This window comes from Lemur catta, chromosome 13 (assembly GCF_020740605.2).
Source record: "Lemur catta isolate mLemCat1 chromosome 13, mLemCat1.pri, whole genome shotgun sequence".
NCBI lineage: Eukaryota > Metazoa > Chordata > Mammalia > Primates > Lemuridae > Lemur > Lemur catta.
Window position 1 is genome coordinate 20,080,995 of NC_059140.1, and position 19,717 is coordinate 20,100,711.

Below are 19,717 nucleotides of genomic sequence, written 5' to 3' on the forward strand. Positions count from 1 at the left end.
TTCAGCCTCTAAACTTTAGAACAGGGTAGAATTGTTAACATGAGCACATTAACATGTTGATGTTCTTATTGCCTTAATCTGTATGCACATTTAACATTCAGAACCATATAGTAAACGTTGGCCTTTGAATTCTCTCTTTTTTTGTCTTTGTGTGTGTGTATAAAAAAATATCCATATTACCTAGGTCTACAGGTAGATAAAACATACAGAATCAAACAGAGAGATATCTCTTTGCTCTTTCTTTATCTTCAGTGTTACACATACAGCTTAACACCTAGTGGGTTTGCTGAATGAATGTAGTCAGAATAAGATGGATTTCCTTGAAAATAAAGATGATATTTTTCTAATGCCCTTAATTTACTTATCTCCAACCTAAACTTGAAAGTAGTGCTCTAAGTACAAAGAACCACTTTAGTAGAGGTTTTTGATGATGCTGTTATAATGTTAAAAATAAAATATTAAAAAATTGGAATTTGATTTGCTTAACCATTTCCCTTTAATAGAAAATGTCCTTCAGAACAAATGAAAACACTCTTTTATGTCCTCCTCCATGTTATAGATAAAACTTTCGGTACAACTCCTAGCGAAATGACTGTATCTCTTTTTGACTTGTACTGACCAAAATGTCTCTAGTCCTATTGATCTAGATGGGCTAGTTGTGTGTGATCCTCTTTAAAGGCCACTAAATGCCTGTGTTCTTACTGTTTTCCATTGATAATTGCCGTTACGTAGTTATATATTTTAAAAATCCTTTTTTTGCTACTGTTAGCTCTCTTACTGAAAAAGCAGTGTATGAACTTTGGAGTTAAAGATTAAAATCCTAGCTAATTTCTCTGTGTCTTAGTTTTTGTTTGTTTTGTTTTTGGTAATAGAGGGAGAATACTTCCTTTATATATTTGTAGTGATTAAAAGGATATGTTTGTAATATACTTAATGCAATACCTAGCACATAGACATTTGTATATTAGTTCTTTCCTCCCCATTTCCTTATCAGAAACAATGTTAGTTTCTTTGCTACATTCTTTGATAAGTGATCTATGCTAAAATTCATATTTTTAATTAATTTAGCATTTTAAATTTACTACCTGTGGCTAGTGCTATAGGGTTCATAAATACATTTTTTTATTTTTTAAGACTTTATTGTTTTGGAGTAGTTTTAGGTTCACAGCAAAATTGAAAGGAGGGTACAGAGATTTCCCACATACTTTGCCTCACACATGCACAGCTTCTTCCATTATCAATATCCCACACCAGAGTGATACATCTGTTATAACAGATGAACCTACATTGACACATCATCACCCAGAGTCTGTAGTTTATATGAGGGTTCACTCTTGGTGTTGTAAATTCCATGGCTTTGGACAAATGTATAATGTATTTACCATTATAGTATCATGCAGAGTATTTTCACTGCCCTAGAAATCCTTGTGCTTTTTAAAAATGTGTCCAAGTAAAGGTTGAAGGCAGACATATTTAGAGGCCTGGTAAAAGCCTTGGTCTACTGAACCTCCTTTTGTGCTTTATAGGCCTAACCAGTTAATTATTTGTAAGCCTTTAGGACTTAAAGGAGCCTAGAACGTTGCATATTTCGCCCAGAGTGAGATTGGCTGCAGACAGACAGTTTTGAAGTCCTTATAATTGTTCTTGAGCTTTTAAAGAACATTGTCAAATATCTCTGCCAGAATATTAGAACATCTGTTTTTCTTGTATATATTATAGAGCACCTTTTTGGCAATAGGGACTGGTTTCATGGAAGACCATTTTGCCATGGACCAGGGGCAGGGGGAATGGTTTCAGGATGATTCAAGTGCATTACATTTATTGCACAGTCAAACCTCTCTGCTAACAATAATCTGTATTTGTCCCCACGCCCCAGCGCTAGCATCACCGCCTCAGCTCCACCTCAGATCATCAAGCATTAGATTGTCATAGGGAGAGTGCAACCTAGATCCCTCCACATGCACAGTTTACAGTAGGACTTGTTCTCCTATGAGACTCTGCTGCTGCTGCTGATCTAACAGGAGGTGGAGCTCACGTGGTGATGCAAGCAATGGGGAGTGGCTGTAAATACAGATGAAGCTTTGCTTGCTCACCCGCCGCTCACCTCCTACTCTGCAGCCCAATTCCTAGCAGGACAAGGGCAGGCTCCAGTCTGTGGCCCAGAGTTTGGGCACCACAGTTATAGAGTATTAGTCATGTCTACCAAATGAATACTTTAAAATGTTGTCTAGGCTTTTATGATATGTATATTTCACTTCATTGTAATTGTTGTCTTCCTTAATTGCTTACACCTGAAAAACTTTTGAGGACAATTTTACCGATCATTCCCATTCTTGGATGCTTTTTACCCTAGTTAGAAATGAATGAAGCACATTTTAAAAGCAACCTTTTCCTATCATTATTCTGCTAAGAGACTAACTGCCCAACTATTCCTTTATTTCTTTGTATTCAAAGAAATCTCGTTTGCTGCTTTGAACTCTTTATTTTGCTGTTGGGTTTTTATTTCTTTTCCATCCCCCACCTAACAAAGTACTTAAATCAGTTTTGCTATTGGTGATTCTGCTCACACCTGAATACTACAAATAGCCTGTTCTGTCAATTTTTTTATTCATGCAAAGTGTAACCCTTTCCTTTATTCTTCCTTGACTACTTTGGACTCTGTCATTCATTTCTTTTCTTTAGGTAAAAAAAGTAACCTAGATATTTGAAATCTAGCTTATTTGCATCTTTCGAGGGGCTTGTAGGAAATGCTGTGCTCCATAAATGAGCATCCAGTCTTGGGTGGCAGAGACGTTGTACCCAATGAGCACACTTCTCACACCAGGCTTCAGGTCACTGGGGCTGCTTCTCACAGCTGGCACCACTGGGCTTGTGACAGGTTCTTATTGCTTGAAAGTTACAATGAGTAACAGACTTCTCTTTTTCTTTGGAATACATTGGAAAACACACAATTCCAATGCACTCAGAAAATAGTTTAGAGAACCTTGCAAGTAAAAATGATCTGATTCAAAATGTCAACTAATTAAGTAATTGACTTCCTGTTGAATACTGAACATACCAGGAGCAATGAAATTTCACTTAAATTTACTTCATACTTCCTTGAATATTTAGTTACTTTATTTACTTAGAATTATATAGTTGTGAAGGTTTTTTCCCAGGAGTGACTGTGGGTGAGGAGAAATATCTTTAAGAGAGTTGTAGACTAGGCAGTTCTTTCTGCTACTCAGAAGAGAGTCTTGGGCTATAGCAAGCCATAGTAGCACCATCAGTGGTATGGCTGATAACTGAAAACTTAGGAATGAATGACGGCACAGAGGGGAGAGGAGAAAGAAGGGGAAAAGAGCACAAAAGAAGGTGCTCTAATAGTTAATGAAATAATTGGCCCAGCCAGGCATTTTTATTGACTGATTTATTCCTTAAAATTTGAATATCAGTGTAAGAGATGGACTCTAGAAGCTACAGCTTCAGAATTAATAGATTTTTTTCACTTTAATCAGATTTGAACTCAAGAAAGGAGGTAACTTTAAAGAAAAGATACATTAGTACACCCTGTTCTTTGGTTATGATGTTTGTTTTCATGAATATCATTTTTAATTTGTTTTTGATCTTTTTATGGAGCAAGATTGAAAAAACAAACAAAGCAAATGGCTTTTATTGACATTTTATTTGCTGATTTGGGGTTGGGCTCTCTTAAAACTAGGAATTGGTTATTTTGTATGGGAAGAAACTTGGTGAATGTTTTACATTACTGGAGTTTGGAAGACATAGTCCTAAAATAGAAACTAAAGTTTATACTTAAAAATGTAGCTTCCCATAAAAGCAGACTTATTTTCTGAACTTTGAGTTATTTATTTTGCTTCACTTAGAAGGTGGGTTTTGTATGATAAAATTATTATTATTTTTATTTATAAATCCTTGCCCAGTCTTCTACATCATTATCATTTAATAATTGTAAGTCGCGTGAAAGAGTTGACTTGCCAGTCATTAATATACTCCAAAGTCTTTATCTTCAGCTAAAACATTTTGTTATTTGTATCACACTACACGCAGCCCCTGATTTGATCACTGCTGTGATTGTACACTGTGCTAGAATTAGGGGACAAGAACACAAAAACTCAATCCTGGCTCCAGCTGAGCACCCGCCCCTCGATCAATGCTGCATCTCGTTGTGAAGATTAACTAAGACAACATGGATGTAGATTCCATTTGTGGGGTGTAACTGTGGCAGCAGAGGTATTACTTTTTACCAGTATGAGTGACCTTTCCTCTTGCTCTGTGTGTTTCCAGTTTATATTTGGGTATAGTCAGGTGCAATGACTGGCCAGAGGTTATGGCTCATTTTACCAAAGTCTTCCTTTAACTCTACTTTTGTTACATTGCTCTGTCTTTTAAAACTCCTTTTGTTTAGTTTAAACAAAAATTTAGTGGCCTCAAATAGAATTTAGCAATTGTATGTTTATTAATCAACATTCTTTCATATCTCAAATATTCTTTATCTTTCAAAATCAGCATAATTCACTAGCAAGCTTGTATTCTTATGACATTGCTTCAAGTTTTTGGGAATTTAGTTGAAATTACATAAACTCCCAATAAATCTTGAGTCACTCAAGAAAATTGCACTTTAGCCCTTGATTAAAAAATCTTTGGAAGAAATTGGTTTGGTTTTGCATAACAAATTTCCTTTCAGTAAGTGTTTTGTGAGGCTAAAGAATCTGACACATCTGCTTACTGAGATATATATATGAAATATGATCTAGGACTTCTAAATTTTACTTATACATTTATTCTTCTTCAAAAAATATGTAAGATAAGGACTTTTGCTCTTATAAAAAGAATACTTCTGCCTGCATTTCTCCTTCTTCACAACTGGAATAATCTCTTACATGAACTGTCATGCACTGAGACTTCAAACATACTGCCCTTACTTTTAAATTAGAACTATTTATGCCTATTAAATTGTAAGTTCCAATAAGATCTGAGACTCTGGCTAACTCATTATTGAGTGTTCCGTACCTACAGGAGAGTTTTGTCAATAGGAGATGCTCAGTAGATATTTAATAATTGAATTGATTGTTCAGTTTTAATGTATCTTCAATAGATAATCAGAACCTGGAGAAGAAGTATTAATAATAGCGACATCCTCTTTGTACTTTGAAGCTAAACCTAGCAAAAAATATGGCTGCAGTAATTTATTCCTAATTTGCACATCCAAAGAAACTTCAGATTTGGTCTAGTACAATGTTATAGTAAGGGTCACATGACAATCAGACTCTAAGACTTCTAAGTGTCCCGAAATGTCATCCATTCCAGCTTTCTATGCAACACTTAAGTCCCTTCTGTAGAGTGGTTCTCAATCTTGGCTGTATGTTAGAATGACTTGGGGAGGTTTAAAAATCCCGGTGTCAGGCCTTAATCAGAATCTCCAGGGATGAGACCTAAGCATTGGTATTTTTTAAAGCTCTGTAGGTGATTCCACTGTGCAGTCAGGGTTGAAAGCTATTGTTCTATAAAAATCCTACAATATTTTTCCCCAATCTGATTGAACTCCTCTGGAAATGAGCACCTCACTACCAACTTAGAGTTGTATTTAGTCCATTTATTCAAATAGTGACAATTATAGGAGAGTTTAAATTATAAACTGGTTAAGTATATAACATAAATCAAGCTCACCATTTTAATACTCAGCTGTTGATAAACAACACCGAAGAGGGATGTTTAAATTTGAATTATCTTCTTTGAAGTAGTATTGTAGCACTTTCGAATGACTTTCAAAAGGCTGATCATAAAAATTACTTAAATCATTTTCAAATTGTACTTTAGCAGCAATCAAGTTATTCGGTGTGACTCAGATGAACATTCTGCTCTGTGCTACAGTATTATGATCATTTCATTTTCTGGGACATGGGGACGCAGAGAAGTGATAAGCAGATTATTTTTGTTTTTACCAGTACCTTACTGGTTTAACTTACAGTGTTTAGATTTAAAAGTTATGTGGGCCCTTTTATAAATGTGCTCACTTCTTAGGAAAGTAATGTACCATGTAGGAAGCTTCAAATATACTGAAAGAATTGAGGGAAATAGTGAAGTTTGGTTTTATAAAGCTCTTTGATTTTAGAGTAGAATTTTTAGAGAAATCTCCATGTGACCATGCATAAACACACAAGCAAACCTGTATTATTGCTTAGGAATTTATCTGTCCTGAAAACATCCACCTATATGTCAATTCTTTTGAGCACCTTTGCATTTCCTTTGGTTCTTTCATAGGATCTAGCTACTAAAAGTCAGTATATAATGTCACTTAAATAATATCACTGTTAAATAGCTAAGTAGTTCTGGAGTCAGAAAGAGCTGGATTTGAGTTTTACCTCCATCCCTCCTCATGGTATGGCCTAAGGCCAATTATTAATTTATCTAAACCTCAGTTTCCTTATTTGTATAGTGAAGATAATGGCCTATGCTTTGTAGAGATGTTACAAGGATTCATAGTAATAATGCACATAAAGCCTCACGATAGCCCCTGGGTTATAGAAAGGGCCAATGAACTTAAATTTTATACTGCATTCGTATAACAGCATTGCTGGGAAGATTACAATGATTATTAAAAAAAGATGTTTTAAGGCAGTAGTAGGACAAAATCCTGAAGCTAGTTCTGTAGAGAACATCATCTTTACTCTCCTTTATTAAAAAATATTCTGAAACATGATCTTGGATTGTGCCTTTATAAAACTGTGTTTCCTATTGGAAATCCTAATGCCACGGCACACGGGTAAGGATGAGGCTCTTTAAGGCTACAGAGCGTTGACCAACTAAGACCCTTCTAGCATCTCTTTATTGCTAGTTTTCTTGTTGACTACGCAGAGTTGTCAGATAAAATAAAAGACACCCATTTAAATTTGAATGTCAGATAAATAACTAGATTTTTTAGTAAAATATGCCCCAGATACTAAAACATTATTCATTATTTACTTGAAATTCAAACTTAACTTAGTATCCTGTAGGTTTGTTTATTTTATTTTTTCTAAGTCTGGCAATTCTATCTGCATGCTATGTAGAAATTTTTAGATTAGATGTTAGGCAGGTTTTTTCTTAAAGTAATATATTACTACTTTTGAATGAACTATAGAAAATACTGCTTAATAAGTGAAAAAAGGTAAATTATAGCATTAAAATGTCTTTATTTGTTGAAATACTATAAATATAATTGTTACAAATTAATATTAATAAACATAATTAGACAATGATGATCCAGATAGAAGGACGTCTTCCTACTTCTCTAATCCCCAAAACTTGAGGGAATTCTGAACCCAAGCCTCTTCCAATTACTGACTCATGGTATATTCAAGAGAAGGTATAATAGTCTATGTGTCCTATTTTAAGAAAGTCCGAAGTTAAAAAGGGCTGAAGTGTGAGTAGTCCTTACTTTTTTAGTGCAAATAAAACATGCTATGTACAAACATTTTAGTTATGTATGTTTTACATATATTTTAATGTAGCAATTCCTGATCATTCTGTAACACAGTGAATTCTCTTTTCTATAAACTCTTTTTTTTAGGGGGCAGAAGTTTATTTTGGAAATTTAGTTAGGGTACAGAAATGCTGAGGTTATAGGAGTTCTATAAACTCTTAAAGTACTTTGGTATTTGTTCATTCATATTAACTAAGGATCTTCTGTGTACCAGGAATTATGCCTGGTGCTAAGGATAGAAAAATAAGTAAGACAGAATCTCTGCCTGTGTGGAACTCATACCACAACTTTGGAAACAGAGATATAGCATTGACATTATAATGCACTGTGACCAGAGCTATAACAATAAATGAATTGCTTCTAAATCCAGAAAAAGTAGCCTTAGGAAGGCTTCCCTGAAGGGGAGACATTTAAACCGGATTTTCTAGGATGAATAGAAGTTTGCTGGGCAAGAAGAGAGTTAAGGCTATTTTAGGCAGAGAAGGAGAGGGGGAGAGAGAAAGAGAGAGAGAAAATAAACCGCCCCCCTCCCCTAAACTCAACAACCCAGTTTGTGAAAAAACCTGGTATAACTTGGAAATAGTAAGAAGACGGCAAGGGGAGGGCTACTCTGGAACAGGGTAGAATGTATGGAGTTGATGATTACAGACTAGATTTTAAAGACATGAGAATTTTCTATCAGGTTATGAGTTTTGATTTTATTATATAGTCAGTAGGGATTTAAGTAAGTAAGACTGAGGTTTTAAGTCAGTAAGACCTAATTGTTTATTTTAGGAATATATCTGGAATATGAAAAGACAAATAGCCAGAAATTGTTGCAATAGTTTGTGGTATACATTATGATAACAGGAATAGAACAGTTGCCCTAGAAGTGGGAGACATTTTTAAGTTAGAATACTTTTTTTTGGTCAATTTTTGGATTTGGTCAATTTTTCTGTTTTCTTAATTTGTTTTTGTTTTTGGTATAGGGAAGAAAGTGTGAGGGTAAAAAATAGAGAGAGGTCAGATGTGTGTGTGTGTGTGTGTGTGTGTGTGTGTGTGTGTGTGTATGTGTATTTCCTCAAGGTCTTCAGAGGCAATGTCCCTCTTCTAACAAACAATTCTGAATACGTTCTTGTTAAATTTAAACAAGGAACACAAAATGACAAAATGTGTAAGATGGGGCATGTTTGCATATCTGTACATCATTATCATTTTGACAAATCTATTGGTATTACAGGAATAACACAGGATGCATAGTACATTTTTTATCCCTCTTAGTTAAATAAAATAATCCAGTTTTCTGATAATGATTTGATGAAAGTTAACTTTCGTCTTTAATAACGTCTTCTGCCTTGTGATTGTTATCATTCACTTTAAAATGTAATTATGGCTGGGTGTGGTAGTGCATGTGGTCATCCCAGCTTCATGAGAGGATCGAGACCAGCTTGGGCAACATTGAGAGATCCCGTCTCAAAACAGACAAAAAAACAGGCAAACGTAATCACGTAGAGTTCTTTTATTTCTTTAATGTGTCAATAGAATTGTTCTTCCCATGTTACAGTTAAAAAATTCAGTGCTGGGGACGTCTAAGACGAACCAAATTGTGAACTTTGAATTCATAGTTGTAGCTTTGTCCCTCAGCACTTAAATCATAAAATCTGAGACAAAGAAGCAACAAGCAGTGAGGCTAATGTAAAGACTTTCTTGTTTCAAGAAGTGTATTTCTTCATATACAATACAATTAATGTACTATTTAGATACTATAACATAAATAATATATTCTTATACATTACTTTTTTGTCTCTTTCTATTTTTATATTCATGATATTTAATGCTTGCTGAAAATGCTACATGTGAGTTTAGTTTTACACAGTTGCATTAAGGTAGGCACATCAGTTTACGAGGTCTCCAGTGAGGTCTTCAAACACACCCAGACTCCAAGGCAGCCATGCACAACCTTGAACAGGTGAAGAGCCAGTGGCCACAGAGTAGGGAGAGAGTGCGACTTTGCACCACCCCGTTGGATAAGGTCTGCAGCAAGATACTGTGTCACCATGACTCAGCACCACTCATACATTGATTCCGCAGCACAGGAAACACATGGGAGAGCAGAGCTGGGCTGTCAAATGGTGATTAGCTTGAGACACTGCACCTGTGTTCTCACAGTGCATCTCATTTCCCTCTATCTGTGGCTACAGCGGTGGAAAGCAGAATGGACCGGGGCAACTCGTTTTCTCACTTTTGTTGAGGAGAGGGAGAGCAGGAGGATGCATGCTGTCCTACTTTTTCTGTGCTGCAGTGGGCATGTTGGCCCTTGCTGGGAGCCTCCGTGTGGTTAAAAAGCCACATTCCACAAACACCAGTATTCTAGCATTAGGCTTTGGGACCTGGGCACGTAACATGGGCCAACAGTTCCATGGCTTACATCCAAAAGACACACAGGGACTAGTTTTTCAATGAGGAAACAGCAAGTTATACTAGTCTGTTGATTGAGAGCTCATAGTATATTGGTGGTGAAATCTCTCTGGAGCAAGTCCTGTGAAGCAGTGTAATAACTGTTGGCACACAAATGGCTGGATTCTCTTAAAGAAAATAATTCTCTTATTGTCTCTTACTCAAATTCATTTAGCACCAGAGGATCCAATTGTATTTCACTTTTATATGTTATTGAATTTAGAGATGACAGAGGTCAAGTCACATCTTGCAGAGTTCTTTTGGGGGAACAAAAGACCTGAGAGAATAAGGTGGCATTTCTGGGCCTGTAATATAAACATTTAAAAAAAAGGCAAATTGCATTTTCTTTATGTGTAAGAAAATAATGACTACTTTAGGGTAATTCTGAAATGAAGTCATGGCTTTATTGTCAGAACTGGTAAATCTTCTAGTTAAACTATGATCAGTTCTGTCATGTGGCTGTGTTTTATGTTTTAAGTAGAAAACATGATATTTTTGCTGGCATTATCAAATAAACTCAGTCTGTTAGCTTCCCAGGGACTCTGAAGCTTTGAATATAGAGGAAGAGAAGTTCTGATGGGAGGAAAAAGACCTTCTGCCCCCCTCTATGATCACATTTCAGGGAAAGGAAGGGAAGAAAATCCTGAATATTTATTAAAACTCCTTACTAGGTAGTAAGAATTTTCGTGTATTTTATTTCTTTTAATTTTGAGAGCAATTCTGTGAGGTGAATGTTATTCCAATCTTTGTGCTAATGAGGAAACAGGCTCAGAGTTGAGAAGGTGGTCAGAAACTGACATGTTAAAACACCTGTCATGTATTAGTTACTGTGTTAGGAATTTAGCATATATTTTCTCATTTAATTCTGAAACTAAATATCATTTAGGTATGTGAATTAGGATAGGCTAGATTATCTGTTAGCACGGTAGTGCTAACAGACACAAAATCTCAGTGGCCTAATAACAGAAAGGCTTATTTTTTGCTTACGCTAAGTTCACTGTGGTGCCAGGTGATCTTCCAAGGCAATTCCTTGAATGGTTTCTTGGCAGTTGAGGCCAGGAAGTACCACCATGTGTGATGACACTGCCTGGGACAAGGGGGTCCTTGGTTGTTGCCACAGGGAAAAAGGAGAATAGTGCATGGGATTTTAAGGCCTCTGCCTAGAAGTTACGCACATCCTTGCCCTCAAAGCCCATTGGCCAGAGCTCTGGTCACGTGGGCTCACCTCACAGAAAGTAGGATAGGAAATGTAAGGGGGCAAATGGGTAGTGGGACCATCACTGAGTCTGCCACAATATTGCCATCCCCATTTTAAAAAGAAGAGGACTGAAGTTCAAGGAGGTTAGATCATGTTCCTCAATCCCATCCTTAGTAATTGGGAGACTTCATTCTTGAAACTAGGTCTCTCTCAGTTCAAAGAACACTTTTATGCCCTCCACCCCACTCTGCCACCCACTGAGCATTTTGAGGGTTTAGAGTCACAAATGCCTCTGTGATAGCCAACCTCCAAGGTGGCTTCCAGGATCCTCGCCTCCTGGTACTCACACCCTCGTGTGGTTCCCTCCGTCAGTGAATAGGGCCGAACTCTGTGACCAATACGATATTGTAGAAGTGACAAAGTGTGACTTCTGGGACTAGGTCATGAAAGACAGTGGTTTCCACCTTGCTCTCTTTTGGATCACTCGCTCTGGGGAGAGCCAGCTGCCATTCTGTTGGGACACTAAAGCAGCCCTGTGGAGTTCCCATATGGCAAGGAACTGAGGCCTCTGCCAGCACCCAGACCAGCTTGCCATCGGTGAGAGCGAGCCACCGTGGAGGCGAAGCGTCGGCCCAGGGCAGCCTTCAGATGGCCAACGTCGTGACGGCAAACTCACGGGAGATCCTGGGCCAGAGCCACTCGACTAAGCTGCTCCCAAATAATTCTCGACTCACAGAAGCTGTGTGAGATGATAAATGCTTACTGCTGTTTTAAGATGCTAAGTTTTGGGGTACAGACCTTTTTGGATTACTTCCTTTCATTTTGTTTTTCCCTCAATTCTGAAACTCTTCCTATTTATGGCAGTGAGTTTTCAAATTGGCTGAATTATAAAGTAGGATATTTCATAGTGATTGCTGCACAATACTATGTTATTAATGTTATTAAATTTTAGTTGAATACATCTAATTATTTACTTTAAACTGGTAATTCTAAGCAAGCTCTATGTAAAGGTTTGTATTAAAAAATAATATACTCCGCTAGTTCAAAAGAGAGAATTTTTGTAATTTATTTTCCAGTAAAGGTATATTTTTCTGTTTTAAGATGTTAACTGTTTGAGATTATATTTTAATTATATTGTGAAGTTTTGAGAAAGAACAAGCCAAGCACACTTTTATTAACAGTTTATTGTTGGGAGGAAGGCAGAATATAGAAGTGACTGCTTGTTTCTTGGCCAGGAGAGTGTTTTCAATGTTTCAGTCAGTGCTTGTTGCTGAGGCAGAAGAAGACTAGGGTGTATAGAGCAGAGTCCTGCGGTGGACAGACAGCCACAATGTGAGCTCCAACTCCCCGTGTGGGTCCCGGTCTTAATTATGTCCCGAATGCCATGCCCCACCATTCTTATGCGATTGTCTATTGCTGACATTTAGGTTATTAATCACAGAACATGTTATATTTATTGATTTTAAAAAAGATTATAGTTCAGCAAACTGAACACTGGTACAACATGTAATAATATATGGTGCTGTTAAGTTTTTTAATCACTCATGTTTTACTCTTTAATGCTGTATAATCTTTCAGAAATGGGCTCTAAGCTGGGAATTCTTGTTTCACAGGGTACAGGGAGGGGGAAGTTTGTGTGCAAGTCAGTTCTTGCTAAAGAGTCAATAATTGATGAATTCCAATAAAAAGCAACAGGCTACTATTTCTATTCTATTTCACATTTTCTTAATATCTCTGTTTTAAAATCCTTGCATTGGATGATATAAAATTGTCTTAACAAAAGCTCATGCATTGGCTGTTCATATTCATTTGCCCCTTTCCTCTGTTAGCAGATTCTCTCTTTATGTTCTAAATGTTCTATCTTGGCTTACTTTTTGCCAGTTGGGCAAATGATAGTAGAGAGTATATCATTTAGATCAAATAATACTTATTGTTAGAAACATGGTTATCTCATAGAAACACAGCCAGGGGAATAATGAATGTATATCACATTCACATATACAAATTTTATGTTTATGTATATAAAAATATATACATATGTCTATTTCCATATATAACAACCTATGTATATAACAGGTTGGAAGTAGGAGGGCTCCAGGGAAGTGGAGATTGAAATTCAGACACGAGGACCTTCTTAGCAAGGTGGGTGAGACAGTGAGAAGTGCTGAGAGATGCCTTGTGGGAACATTGAACAGATTTTAGGAGACAAAACAAAGAATCAAAGATAACTCTAGGGTTTCTAATTAAAAGGTATACTTTAACCTGCATAGGGAAATATTATTACAAAATTTTGATATATATATAACAATTTTTATTGATAGAACTCAGAGAGGTGGCTATGGCAGGAATTATTAATATTATCACCATTTTGTAAGTGAGAAAGCTGACCCAAACAATTTTAATTGATTTGTTTAAGGTTTCACAATTTTAGTAATGGACAAAGCTGAAATTTGAATATGGGGCTTCTGACTTCAGATCTTTTCATTTCCTGGGATTCTTCAATTGGGGGTCCAGGCATGTCCCTCTGGGATCCATGAAGGGCTAAAATGTCCTGTGTAGGACATGTGTATGTGTGAATTTTTCTGATTAGAGGACCCAGACTTTGAGATTCTCAAAGGAGCTATGACTCAATGGCACTTAAGAACTTTGTTTCTCCTTGGTGACTGCTTGGCTCATGTGACAAAAGGATGATGAAGTGGGAGGGACGGCCCTACTTAATAATTAGATCATGGAAAAGCGCATTCCCAGAATGGAGGCACCTAGTGGTGTGAAGAATCCTGATTGTGAACAAAGAGAAAAGAGCAAGAATGTTGGAATTTAGATGAATTTTTAAGGAAAAAATTTTACTTAGGGCTGGGGTAGTTCTGCATCCCAGTTGGGAACCCAGGTCACATGTAGGAGCTTAGGCCGCACAGACATTACAGCTAAGCTGAGGACTGGAAACTCATCCATGTGTATGAGGTTTCTAGTTTATTCAGACATTTCTGCTGGAGACAGTTGAATTTTTGCATTCTGCTGTGTGCTGACGATCAACTGTAGAGGAACTGAGTGGTGAAGTTTGGAGAGACTGGTTTCTGAGCACTGGCTGTGGTGCTGTAGGTGGTTCCAATGAGGGATGTGTGCCTTTTGTTGAAAACTACCTTAGATTTTGTTATGAAGGGCCTGTTATCTCTGCCATTTTATAATCTCCAGTCAGATATACTGCATAAGTAAAATATTGTTGGGTTTAGTTGGCAATCTAAAATGTCTATGGAGAAGTCCTTCAATTGTTACAATTCGGTTTTTCTCAGATGTAATACAATTCCTTTTTTCTCAGATGTAATAAATAGGAAACATTCTTAAGCATGAAGCAGTGAAGAGGTAAAGTGGTAGGGCTGGATTCAAAACTACCTGAACAAATTCAGCCTGTAGAAGAATTCTACTTTAGTTGGGGCTACTGTGAATACACTAACAAGTGTCTAATGTTGAATTGAGTCCACCATGGGGTTCTAGCCTGTTATATTGTTTCGAATCCATGAAAAAAATTACCATGAAAGTGGTGTCATGATAAAGTATCTCTGGTTGCTCTTAACCTCAAGCATGGTGCCCTGAAATATGTTTTACAGCACAACTGCTTTTGATCATTTGAGTATTTACTAGGGAAATCAGTGCTATTGCATCATTACAGATGTGCACATCTGTGCTGTTGGCAATTAATTAAAAAAGTTTAGTCCAAAATCTAGTGACACTTACAGCGTCTTCCTTATAATAAAAAAAGTAGCAGTGACACAGTTTCTTTCAAGTCCACCACCATGAAACTGGGTATCCAAATGATCTAAGATTGTTAGCTTAGCTCTGCTTCCACCTCAGGTGGAGTTAAGGAAGCTGAAAGTGTGTTTTGAGGCTAACTATTCAAATGCAAGTAAATTACAGCTTTCTACAAGACAGGATTCACTGAAAGACTCATGTTAAGATCCTGCAGGGCATTGAGTTCCATTCCCCTGAAAAAATGGAAATATCTCCCTGTTTAATGTTAAATATGAGGATAAAGAATCTTGCCTATAAATTTGTAGGGGCGGATAGAGAGCAAATCATTCAAACTATTCAAAGTGGCAACAGGACAAAGAAAGAGCTCCCAACAGCTGTCACTAGTAGATGACAGAGATATCACATTAGAAAAATAAAGTATAATATATTTTCTGCAGTTCAAGAAAATGCCTTTTGTTTCTCCTTTTGGAATAATAGCAAACATTAATCTTAATGGCAGCGTCACGCTATGGGAAAAGGAATCTTTTGTAACAAAATTTAGTGGAGGTGTATTTGAACACATAGTGTTCTAATCAAGCATGTACAGAACCTACATTTTTATAGCTCTTTACAGTTTACAAAGCTCTTTTAACATTTATTGTCTTATCCAAATAGGCTGGAGTCCTATTTCTGATTTCCCAGTTGGTCATGTGAAATACAGAAAATTGCTAAATCTCTCCCAGAATTATTTCTTGCAAAATGAGAAAGTTAAAGCCATCCCAAATGAATGTTTTCTTCCAAATAAGTGAATGAGTATATTTTCTCTATAAATAAATTAGCAACCATAATAACTGAAGGTCACGATCAACTGATCTAAATAAGTCAGTTAACCATTTAATTTGAAATTTGGATTGTGTTCATTTTACCTGTGATTAGAAGAGCTTTCTCCAATGTTAGTGTACATTTCAATTTCTCTGATATTTAAATGTTTTTCTTTCACATGTGTATATATATCTCTTAAAACAACCAATTTTATTGTATTTCATGTGATCACAATTAAGTATTATTAAGGTCAAATCAATATATAGTAGATTACAAAGCATTATGCCTTAATGGTCTAATTTTCTTACCATGCTCACTATTTTTAATTAACTTTTTTTCCTATGAAAAGTAAATCATGTTCTTTTTCAACCCTGAAAAAAGTAATTTTTCCCACATGTATTTAATTAACATGTTAAGTTTTTTCCTTCACAATATGATTAGATAAAGATAATTCAGTATTATTTTAATCTAATTTTTTAAATTTAACACTGCAAAATAATTATTTAAAATTTGAAATTTTTTTCTATACTTGTATGGGCCTTAAAAATGAGTGTCAAAATGAAATCCTTTTTCTTTCTTCTTTTGGTGTTGAATAAAACAGTGATGTGGATAACATAGTCTCCATTGTCAACAAACTTGTAATTTGGTAGAGAAGAGAGACAGAGATTTCCTGAGCACTTAAGTGCCGTGTTAACAAAGTGCTATTGTACATAGAGGCAAAGCAGTTGATTTTGCCTACAGGCAAGATTAAGTGCCCCCATATCATTTCCTTCATATTGCAATTATTTTGTTGATAAAATATGATGAGTAAAGTTTCCATCTCATCTGTTAAATATTTAACCTCTTAGGGCAGAGCACTCTTATTTACCTCAATATCTGGATTCCTGACCTTGCTTTATGCTCATGAAATATTTACTGAGTTGAGTTGGGTGGACAGAAGTTAGAACAGCTCATGCAAGAGATGGTATTTAGCAAATGAGATATTATTCAACCTGAGCCTTGAATAATAATAATAATAATAATAATAATAATAATAATAAGCCAGAAAAGACTCTATTCTAACAGAGTTGAGGAAGAAAGTCCAATCCCAGCAAAATCATGAAGCACTTACAGGACCGAGTCTGTGAAGTATTTAAACAATGTTGTCCCAGTGTTAGGGAGTGGCTGGAACTGGAGATGAAATGGGAAACCCAGGCGATAATTAGAAGGGCCTGGACTATCACGGCAATGACTTCAGAGTCTTCTGGAAACAATCAGATAAGATCAGTTTCTAGCAGTAGTGAGGAAGCTGTCAGTAGTGATGGCCCCAGAAAGAAGTGACAGTAGTCAAATAAGAGCAGACAAAGTCCTGAACCAAGGCAGGGGCCATGGAAACCTAGAACAGGACCTGGTTTCAAGAGACAATGAAGCCTGAAGGAGACTGGGTTCCTGACCCCATGAATTCCCCACAGCAGCCATAACTGCTCACACTTGGACTGTTATATAAGAAATTAAAAGATATATATCTTGTTTAAGCTAATGCTATTAGGTTCTCTGTTACATCAGTTAAAACCACACCCTAACTAATACAAGGAAGACTCCCAGTGGGTTCAGTTTGGGAAATGTGGAATCTGAAGTTGTTTTAAAAGTCTAGAGTTCAAAATAGTATTCAAAGCTAAAGATAAAATTTTGGAAATGAATCCCACACGAATTCATAGTTGAAGCCATAAGAGTGAGTAAGATTGATTGCACAGGAAAAATGCATAAAGTTAGAAGGGAAGAGAACCAGGTGACAGAAGAACATCAGCTTTAAAGGGAAGGCAAGTAAGGAAGGAGTAGCCAATAGTGCAGAGAACAGTCAGGGAATGAGAGCAGCATTTCTGGAAGTAGATTCTGTTATATATTCCTGTGTACCAATCTGTAGGTGTGCCATAAAAGAAAATTCACAACCAATACACAGCTCTGCTTGTGCCTGAAGCCTACAACCTCTGTGGCCAGCCTTTATCTTTGGCACCATTTCCTAAACCATTTTGGAACCTGTGCACTTTGAACATTTTGGGTATCAGCATTTGAAGCCAGCTTAATTTCCTCCTTCTTCCCTGACTCTGTGTCACCCAGGTAAACAGTGTTCCGCCTGTTCTTGGCTCACCTCCTCTCCTGGACCACAGACAATTGCTGGGAGAAAATGCTGAGCACTGGATATGCTGTTGATGATGACATTGGCTTTTCTTTGGAACTGCTCTGATTTGATGGTCTATCTTTAAATGAGATGGCCTGGAAAAAAGCATATCAATTGGTATTGCAGTGTTTCACTCTTTAATTTATGGTTAAGATACTGAGATACTATTTGCTTAGTCATTTTTACATGGAGGTCTTAACTCACCATCTTTTATTGCAATTATAAGCTCTCTAAGTTAGATAATGGTAATTTGTCTGGGAGATACATTAGAATTACCATCAAATGCAGCAGCAATCTAATATCTTCTTTGCAATTTATGGCCTAAGTGTGTGTGTGTGTGTGTGTGTGTGTGTGTGCATGCACATGCATGTATACTGTCCAACATTTAGAGTGCAGTATGTAATAGGAACTGGCTTGTCTATGACATGACAACATAAAGAATTATTTTCCAACTGAGAGCAAAAGTCCATCTAAGGAGGAGTGTTCTCTGACAGGTGTGAATGGTTAGCCAGGGGGTGTGATCATCTTGCCCCTTGACATTGACTTCAAAAGATGTTTGCACTCTTATCTCCAATTTTTCTCAACTTATTATGGAGGTATTATCTTTGATTTATATAAACTCTAATTTAGTATTTATATTTTCATCTTGTAATATCTCTTAGGGTAATAGTTCCACTACGTAACTAGTAGTGCATGGATTGCCATTTTATTTGTCTTAAAATTATCTCCTTAATTTTTAAAGAGCATGTACAAACTGTCATTCCTTTTTAACGGGTTGTACTTCACCCATGGCAGGTAAAATTTTCAATTAAGATACTGCCATCTAGGCCAAAATGCTTGGGTTTATTTGCCTTTGAGTAGGTGCAAGTACTACAGTCGTTGGGGCAAGTCATTTAATTATTTTGCAGGTTAGTTTTCAAATCTGTAGAATGTTCCTAATAAGATCTTCTTGAAATTGCATGTTATACCATAGTTTAAAAATCATCACAAGTTGACAAAAGGCATGATCTTGATCCCTCTTCAAGCAAAGATTTTGCACATTTTGTATCCCCTTTTTGTGTATGTTGATACTACTTTCAGTATTATTAATTATTGCTTAGTGAGAGTGATGTTAGAATGGCTGAAGGGTAAAATGGGTAATCAATCCATATTTTTATGTGTTATAGCTACTTCTGATATTTATAGCTCTTTAGCTTTGTTTTAAATACATCATATTTTTGGTTGAAATTATATTTTTATTCAAAATCCAGTCTGCACTTCCTATGTGTCTATATATTATAACATTTTCTTCCATTATATTTAGGGCCTAGAAAAAATGTAAACAGAAAGCAAGTTATTCTCCCTGAAAACTGTATTTTTTTTTAACATAAAGTTGATTTTGGTTAATTTTATTTTCTAATCCACTATCGCAGTTTTCCAATGGAATTATGTTTAGGTTTTCAGAAAATTAACACATAAATAAAGTGAATTTTCCTTTTCCTATTCTACCTGGTGCAAAAGTTTCACCTAATAGAAGAATTTCACTGAGGTATGAAGGATTGAAAATGAAGTTTTTATTTGGAACAGCAGCTTTTAACTTTAACTAAACCACCATCCATTTTCCGATGCACTGTTACCGACTTCCAAATTCATCATGTTATTTTGCCTTGGGGAAAGTGAGTGCTGGGGCAGCTACCTTTTAGCTGATATTACACAGACAGAAATGCAAAGGTGAAAACAACTAAGATGCATAGGAATGCAGATTTTAATTGTGTTTTGATTAAATCATCAAAATGTAGAGAGAACTTTATGTCTTAAAGATTATGAGAATGTGGAGAGGAATATTAAGGTGCAACAATAGTTTAGATGCTTGTTTGTTGTATGCAAAGCACATTTTCATCATGCTTGGCACTTATGAGATGGTTATAAATCT